The sequence below is a fragment of the Tinamus guttatus genome, unplaced genomic scaffold (genome assembly GCF_059628265.1).
Source record: "Tinamus guttatus ecotype Peru unplaced genomic scaffold, ASM5962826v1 Tinamus_guttatus_pri_ptg000095l, whole genome shotgun sequence".
In the NCBI taxonomy this organism is placed as follows: Eukaryota; Metazoa; Chordata; class Aves; order Tinamiformes; family Tinamidae; genus Tinamus; species Tinamus guttatus.
This window is the reverse complement of record NW_028288629.1, coordinates 459,865-469,246: the sequence shown is the minus strand read 5'-3', so window position 1 is coordinate 469,246 and position 9,382 is coordinate 459,865.

The window sequence follows — 9,382 nt, the reverse complement described above, 5'->3', positions numbered from 1 at the left end:
GTCCTCCATCCCACTTCTACCCAAAGAGCAGCCCACAGCAGCTATCATGGAGCTGAGGTTCACCCTCATCTCACCCTGTGCTCAAACTTTGTGCTCTTTCATCCCACAGGACTTTGATCCTGTCTTGCCAAACACCAAAACCCCAAACCAAGCCCCAACCCCAGGCAATCCCACAGGTCTGCCCAGGGCACACACTTACCAGGGCAGGGAGAGAGAAGTGACCTCTCCAGTTGCCCCTTTCAGACATTTCTCAGGCTTCACCTTGTTGGGGAAGGTTGACTGAAGCCAAGCAGGGCTGCACTTGCTAGAATCCCAGTCCCATTCAGCCATGAGCCCACATTTTCCTTCTTCGTTCTTTTACTCTCACTGAAGCAGGAGCAGGGAGATTTGGCTTTCCCCAAACCATCCTTACTTTACCGGACAATATTTCTGACTTCCTCCTTTGCAGTCCCTCCCTTCTTCCCCTTTCCACATGCTGCCTTACTGACTTGAAGGCCACATGCCAGTTCCCTGTTTAGTCAAGCTGGGCTCCAGAGATGTTTCCTAATTTTACCAACTGTTTGTATGGAGCATTCTTCTTCTTGACAGATGCTTACTTAATGGCTGCCTTTCCTGAGGTCCTCCACCCTTCAGAGCTGCTTGGAGCTGCTCTCCTCAGAGTGGGGAACCTGGGGCCTTAGCCCCCAACAAGAACATGGTCACCGTGGGGACCACCCCCTCACAATGGCCTTATGGGCATGCTACCACTGCCATCACAAAGCCCTGGTGGTTTCCATGGGGACCCTATCATCATGCCCTGCTGGACACCATGGCAGACTCCATCATGATGCCTTTGTGGGGACTATGGAGGTCCCATCATGATTCCTTGGTGGAGACCATGGAGAAAGACATCATCACAATGTCTTGGTGAAAACCATGGGGATCCCATCATGATGCCTTTGTAGAGATCCATAGCAGAGATCTACACAAGGCCACCTCTGTTGCTCTGCCCACTAATCCTCATCCCTACAATCCTGACAGGCTCTCTGTTCGTCCCTAAGCAGAGCTCCCTGCATCCCACTGCTCTCTCCAGGGGTTCCTTTGTCCACATCACTTGCACCTTTCCCTGCCAACCCAGGCCATCAATTCCTCACTCTTGCTGGAGTCTTCTCCCCTGAGTCACTCCCAGTTTAAGGATCTCATCATCATCTTGGCCACCTGGTTGATGACCATCAGGCCAGCAGATGGGAAGAGCCTCCATCCAAAGGATATGTGACAACCTGCAGTCTTGGTGCCCTGCTGTGGGCTCAGCTCCAGGTCCTTCTCCAACTCCTACTGAAAAAATAAACTGAAAAAGAAGAGAAAAAAAAAGGGGGAGAGAGCGGGAAAGACCCATGCTATTTGTCCTCTCCAATTTAATATTGTAATAAACCGGTATGAGGGTACATGTAAGCAATATGATTTAGGGTATCTGAAATGCAGAATTAAACCATGAATCCTTAGGACATTTTTCTCCTTCTTGCATCAGTGCATGCCCAGATGTGCAGGGATGCTGCTGCTGTGCATCACTGTGCCAGAGCAAAGGCCACCCCAAAGGAACTGACTGAAGACTCCAAAGCCCATGGAGAGACCAGCAGGTTGTGAGGAAGCTCCAGAAGGGCCTTTGCCCACTCTGGCCCATGGACAGCACCAGCAGCCCCTTTGCTGGCCCCCTGAGTCCACGAAGCAGGGTTAAGGAGATAACGAAGGGATCCTAGGCACCCAAGGGCCATGCCAGTGCCGTAGGGACCACGGGTGTGCGTGTGCAGGGGTTGGAGGTGGGCACAGGGGCCACTTGTGACTATCACAGCTGCCTAGCCTGTGGGACAGGGCAGGATGGCAGATTTCTTGAAGCAATCTCTTGGAAAGCAAAGGTGCTACTGCAGAAGTCCCTAGGCCTGGGCAGCCAGCGGTCCATCCACCCTCAGGCCCTCATTAGCCCAGTCCCTGTTCATATCATCTGGCGGAGTGAGCAGAAATTCAGGGGAGGAGAGCTAGAAGGGTGTGAGAGTTCAGAGACCAGAGCACAGAGCTCAGTGTGATGTGTCTCCTATTTCTGCAGCACGCTGTGTGCAGGCAGGATGGATTTTCCCTACAGTCAGTGTGGGAGTTCATTTATTAGCATAGAGGTAGGAAACCCAGCATAACCTGGGGCACTTGCCCAGCAAGCACTGCAGTGGGACATGGTTTCCTACAGGTGCCCTACTGTATCTGTTCCTGTCCCCACTGCTAACGCTTTCCTGTTTTCTTTCTGTAGAGAGAACTCTGTGGACAGTTCTTGTGTGAAATCCTTCAGACCCTCAAGCTCTCCTGCTCACACTCCTAGCTCAGCCATGTTAGGCATCTTATTATTAGTGCCAGTTTAATGTTTGATTGTTTCATTGTCACAGTGTTATCCTATGAGCAGATCTTTGCTGTTGCGTGAGAGCAGGGCCAGCACAAAGCCTTTTCCATGTGCCTCCCGCACCTGCCCATTGCCTGTTTTCCTCTTAGCACTGGCATGTTTGCCTACCTGAGGTCCCCTATGTCTCCTCCCCTGTTCTGGATCTGGTAGTGGTTGTTCTGTACACAGTGGTGCCTGCAGCACTGAACCCCCCTCATCTGCAGCACGAGAAACAAAGCACTCAAGGAGGATGAGGAAAATAATTTCACTGATATTTTTCAGCCTAGGGAAATTGCCATTGCTCTCTAAAAAATGACTCCCTCAGCATCCCATACCAATGCTGAACATTGTTTCTTCACTATATTTTAACATTTATATTGTATTTTTAATATTTTTTCACTTCATTTTTTTATTAACAGTAGTAGTATTTTATATCCTGTTGCTACCCAAACTGTTGCATATCTTCCACCTTCACTGAGACTTCTCTGTTGCATCTGGTGTCCACACTCCAGAAACCTCACAGCCTGTTTACATCCTGGTCTTTGCCTTTCCAGGGAATGTTAGGGGGATTCAAGAGCCTTCCAACCTGTTCTGCCAGTAAGAACCAGGGCCTATGATCCACAGACTTTGTCATGTTGCTTAAAGATGTCATCCACACCATCAGCCTGACTGCATGGTCTGTAGCTCCCAGCATGATGTCACCCTTCATCTGATGCTCACCCACAAGCACATACCCAAACCTTGTCCATGCCATGGAAGCTCTTTGTGCATCCGAGCTGCCGCTCCACACAAAGGACCTGCCCCCTCCTCCTCTTCCCTCACAGCCTCCCCTGAAGAGCTTTTACCCCAGCAGCGCAGGCCTCCAGTTGTGTGAGTGGTGATAATGCATCTGAGTTATTGCAATGATGTTGAGGTCCTGTGACAGCTTGTGCTTCTGTCTCCATGCCAGGCTACAGGCATTTGCATATATTTGGGCTGCAGAACATCAGGATGTGGCACAGAAGACAGATTGGTCCTGGTGAAACCTGTTACCAAGAGCCAAAGACACTGTGTGCAATGGCCCCACTTGAGAGCAGAGCCATGCTGGCGTGGAGAGCAGGGGTCAATGCAATGGTGAGAGGAGGTTCCCACTAAGAGAGTCAAAGCTGCAGTGCCCAAGACCAGGGAGAAACAGAGCTGGGCTGTGAGGGAATGACAGCAGAGGGGTTTGTTGCCAGAGCTGATTTGTAGCACCTTGGGGCCTGGGACAGAGGTGAGCCCATGTCCAGGCAGGAGAAGGTGCCCCTGAAGATGTCCTTGGGCTAGAGCCAACTGTGATCCACCAATCCTGGGGCCATCATTAGTCCCATCATGTTTTCCAGGGTGCAAAGGGGTTGTGTGGGAACAAAGCAAGAAGCTTTTAGGAGAGCAGAGACCAGAGCAGACCCCTTGGTGTGAGGTGCCTCTCCCACTTATGAAGCACGCTCAGCTGTAGGAGGGATTGGAAATGGTTTGCCATAGATCCCAGGTCATGCCTCCTAGAGGAGATACCTGGTTATGCTGGACAAGCCAGGCATCTGTCTTGGCCCTGCAGCCTATTTCCATGTCACTGAATTAAATGTCTGCACTGAATTGTATGAACTTTTTGCACTGTAATGATCAGCCAGGGTCTCTACATTATACTGCACTGTATTATGGTGCTCCCATAGTTCCCCCTTCTTGCCCCTTTCTGGGTGTCCTGCCTATTAGGGGCTTCATAACTAGGGCCTTCCAGAGTGGGACACTTCCAACTTTCATAGATAGTCATCCTCTGATGAAACAGACGGCAATTTTGGAATTCTTTTTTCCCCATTAATTAGGAAAGGACAACAAGTGTGATTCTTTTAGGTTGCTTCATGCACATTTCCCAGGAGGAGGGAGCACAAGGGACAGAGAAATTGGTGAGTTCAGCTGTTCCTCTGCTCCTGAGCGGGGCCAGGCTCCTGGGACGGAGGCAGCTCGTGGCAGCCTGGCAGCACTGCCCAGAGACAGCCGAGTGCAGGAGCAGCTCCTGTGCCAAGAGCAGCAGGGCTGCGGGCACTGCCTGCTGCTGCGGACAGAGGAGAGAAGGCAGCGAGAGGGGAACGGCAGTGTGGAGCGGGAGGACAGAGCAGAGCTCACTGAAGGAAGAAATCTTCACAACCCCTTGCATGGTAAGTCTCTGGCTGCAGGGCAATGCTGCTGAGGTTCCTGGAGGGATCTTCTGAACCCATCCCACCCCATGACTGATAGGACTTGTCTCTCCTGGAGTATCCAGGGCATGGCAGGAGAAGGAGCTGATCCAGCTCAGGGATTCCCTGATGCACCTTCACAGGGCAGGGCATGCTGCTCCTTTCTTCCAGGTATCGCTGCAGGAGTGTCAAGTGCTGGGTGTGCACATAGGTCTCTCCAGGTTTCTGAATCAGAGCATCATCCCTGCACCCGAGGGAGCACCCTGGGCAGTGACTCTGCTGCCTGCAAGGGTCAGTGCTGCACAGAGAAGCTCTGGCAGGGCTGGTCCCAGTCAGCCAGGATCATCTTCCTGTTGACACTGTGCTGCCTCGATCAAGTCTGCTCACCTTGTTCATGCACAGGACATGTCCCAAGAGTCTTTTCAAGAGGAAGATCAAGAGAAGGGCTACTTCCAAGGGCAGGAACTTTCCTCTTCCTGTCTGCACTTTCCGTTATCTCCCTAACTGCTGCAGGGAGAAAAGAGGAGTGTATTCTGTTTTGCCAAGGTAGTGGACTCAAGCCTTCCCTCTCAGAGATCAATAGGTCTGTGAGAAACTTTATAGAGCCTCTTCCACCCACCTTAGTCTGCAGACAGCATCAGCATCACCTTTGTGCAATTTATTTTACTTGCTCCGTAAAGTGCCTGCACAGCGATGCCCCTGGACAGTGCCCTGTCCCCAGAGGCTTGTGTAGGGCAGAACTGAGTACACAGAAGTGATGTGCTCTGTGAGCACAGACTGACAAAAATTGTTGGGACGGACTATGGTGCCATCAGGGACTGCTGTGGGCAGCAGAGATGGTCAGGGAAGGAGAGGGAAGTGCCCACCGTGATGGGAGGGTGGATTTGGGGAAGTCATGTTCAGTCCTTCCATTGCAGACACCTTCCTCTGAGCAAGCCCTGCCACGTCTCCTCTGCCACCCAGCAGCCTCTCTGCACTGACAGCCTTGGGGTCCAGGGTATCAGCCCACTCCACTGCAGCCAGATCTCTGCCAAAGGACAGGGGCATCCCTCCTGCTATGGGCACATTTCCTGCCGCCCAGTATAGGGGATTCAGATGCATGGCCTGCAGTGTCACCATCCATGAGGTAGCATGCCCACATAGGTGAGGTAAGGGTGTTCCAGGGTGCCCCTCTGCCTGTCTTTCCTTTCTCTCCTTGGCAGAAGGATCGCAGGATTGCTCCTTGTTTCCCCTCCTGTTCTTCTCTTGGGCTCCCTGGGGTTGCAGAGTTTTCAGATGCAGTTCAGACACCTACCCTGCAAGCTGTGGAAGAGAGGAGTATGGATGGGAGTGAGGCATCTCCAGCCCCCTCTAACCTGTGCAACTCCAGGAAATGCAGCCCAGGGGTTTAGGAACTCTCCCTTAAGCACAGAGCATCTTCAATGCAGCTTCATTTGACCATTTTGCCTGTAATGTCTTAACAGACTTGGAGGTGCCCTCAGGAGGGACATTGCTGCCTCCTGATAGAGACTAAGAGCATGAAAAAATGGTTTGGAAACTGCATATGGGCAGCTAAAAACAGCCCTGCATATTCTTGGATAGAAGCAAAGCCTGGAGACCTCCCTCAGGTGCCCTGAGAAAGGGAGATAAGTTGGAGATCCGAGGTTTTGAAACTGGACTTGTCTGCCCTTAGGAGGGGCTGAGTTCTTTCTAGGGCAACTGATTAGAGTCATCATCATGCACTTCAATGAGGTTTGGGCACCCAACAGCTGCAATCAAGGCTAATAGGCAGGGGAGCTCTCCTCACTCTGCGTAACGTCACTATAAATCCATTTTCTCACAATTTCCAGTAGAAACGTGGAGAATTTCTGCCTCTGAGGAACACTCTGCAGAGGTGAGAGGGGGCATCCCAAAGAAAATACATGTCAAAATAAATGTCAAAAATCCCCAAATTGTGCTCTCAATACACGTTCATTAGAAGTGGTGCTGTAGATACTGAAAAGCCCTTTTACAAACCAGGGGGATTTCACCTGAAAAATTGTGAATCTCAGAGCTCATCACCCCTCCTGTCTCCTTCCCACTACTGTAGAGCTGGACACACTTCTCTGGAGCCCATGGGGAGATGCCCCTGCTCCTCACAGCACATTCAGCCATCCCACACTGAGGCTCAAAGAAGGGAGCTGCACGAAGATCTCCATGGACAGAGGTAATATGGGCAGTGCGTTAGAACTGGAACAGGTTGGGAGATATTTAACTTTAAAAATCTGGGATAACTGCTCAATACATTTTCTTTTTTGAACAATCCACAAAGCTTGGAGAGAGTGAAATGTCCAACAGCAGCTCCCTCAATGAGTTCCTCCTCCTGGCATTCTCAGACACGCGGGAGCTGCAGCTCTTGCACTTCTCGCTCTTCCTGGCCATCTACCTGGCTGCCCTCCTGGCCAACGGCCTCATCATCACAGCCGTAGCCTGCGACCACCGCCTCCACACCCCCATGTACTTCTTCCTCCTCAACCTCTCCCTCCTCGACCTGGGCTTCATCTCCACCACTGTTCCCAAAGCCATGGCCAATTCCCTGTGGAACACCAGGGCCATTTCCTATTCGGAATGTGCTGCCCAAATATTTTTCTTCGTCGCCTCACTTGGAGGAGAGATTTCTCTTCTCACAGTCATGGCCTATGACCGCTACGTTGCCATCTGCAGACCCCTGCACTATGGGACCATCATGGACAGCAGAGCTTGTGTCAAAATGGCAGTAGCTGCCTGGGCCAGTGGTTTCCTCAATGCTCTCCTGCACACTGGGAACACATTTTCCCTGCCACTCTGCCAAGGCAATGTGGTGGAGCAGTTCTTCTGTGAGATCCCCCAGATCCTCAAGCTCTCCTGCTCACACTCCTATCTCAGGGAAGTTGGGCTCATTGGGGTTACTGTCTCTTTGGGCTTTGGCTGTTTCGTTTTCATTGTGGTGTCCTACGTGCAGATCTTCAGAGCTGTGCTGAGGATCCCCTCCGAGCAGGGCCGGCACAAAGCCCTTTCCATGTGCCTCCCACACCTGGCTCTGGTGTCCTTGTTTGTCATTACTATATTGTTTGCCTACCTGAAGCCCCCCTCCATCTCCTACCCACTTCTAGATATGGCTGTGTCCACTCTGTACTCTGTGGTACCTCCAGCCCTGAACCCCCTCATCTACAGCATGAGGAACAAGGAGCTCAAGGAGGCACTGAAGAAGCTCATCCAGTGGGTACAAGGTTAACGATAACAACTGTTTCATTCACTCACCAGGATACCTGGCATCAAGGCTGTATTTTATCCATTTCTTTTGTTTTACTTCTCTCTTTTACATCCACCTTAAAGTAATAAATAATAAAATAAAGATACCTAGTTTTTGTCACGTCTGAACAGGAATCTCTCATTTAGCACTTAAACACAGACCATGCTAAAGCAGGAAGCCAGGCTTCCCCCTTCACTAGCAGAGAGGGGGGATTCTCTGAGCCGCTTCTTTGAGCTCCCTTGGATGTGCCCAGTGCAGGGAGGAGAGTTTCCCTCTGCAGCGTCTTTTCCAGCACTGACACCAAGGGACCTCTGGGGTACAGAGTCACGGCGGGACAAGGGCAGGTGAGGCGAGACCAGGGGTCCAGTGTTGTTTAGGAGATCTCAGCTCTTGTGGTCATGGTTACAGTGTGATCTCAAATCTCTCTAATATGACAGAAATGGCAACCAAGTGCCACCACAGCTTTCCATGGTTCCATGCAAAGCTCTAACATACAAAACTAAACATGAGTGAATTGAAGGAAAGTCTAGAGGCAGCCTTCCCATGGCAGTTCATCTTTCTTGAAAACACATACCAGGAGGGCAGCAGAATTTTCTCTATTTAGTTGTGCTGTCCTTCCATGCTTTATTCTGCAGATATGGCCCAGGAACTCTCATAACCTGGTAGACAGAGGCTTGTTTTTCCTCATACCCTGGAAGAACAGGCAGGATCAGTGCTTGGGCTCCCTTAAGCCACAGCTGGATTCCAGAGTGACATTTCCATAATAAAAGGGGATCTTCCCTATGATGGTCCTGAATCTGGCCTCTCTTTAGAAACAGGAATCAAAAAATATGCCCAAGGCTGTGCAACCACAAAGCGGTCTGCTCTTCTGCTTGTGAACTCCATGAGATCCAGGGGATGACCTCAGCATTCCAGGGTGATCTGTTGGCCTCAATCCAGGGTTCATCTCTCAGTGACCACTGCAGATAGGCAATGGTCTCTGCACTGCCTGTGCCAGGCTGCCCCACACGTGACTGTGCTGATGAGAGAACCCCCAGGGGATCTCCAGGCACAGGGTTTGCCTGGGAGTGGGCACTGAGTGCAGCTTTAACGAAACAGGGATGACTCACAGTGCAGGGAGCAGAAGGTAGAGCACTAAACCCAGGTGCACATGGGGAAAGGAGGGCTCTGCAATCCCCAGAGAGGCAGTGGGGACCCAGGAGGCCCAGGGAAGGGGCAGTGGAGGGTGATTCCTGCACCCACAGTGAAACACCACAGCCTGGAGCTAGTGGCCACCCAAAGACATCTCCTGCCATTGCAATATTGTGGGGGCACTCTGAGTACCGTCAGACCTCAGCCACCAGTAGCAGTGGCCACAAGGGCACACTGATGGCTCACGCTCAATTTGTTGCCAAACACGATTCCCAGGTCCCTTTTTGCGGAGCTGCTCTCCAACAGGTCAACCCCCAGCCTGTCCTGGTGCATGGGGTTATTCCTCCCTAGCTGCAAGACCCTGCACTTGCCCGTGTTGAACTTCACGAGGTTCCTCTGCCTCCAAATCTC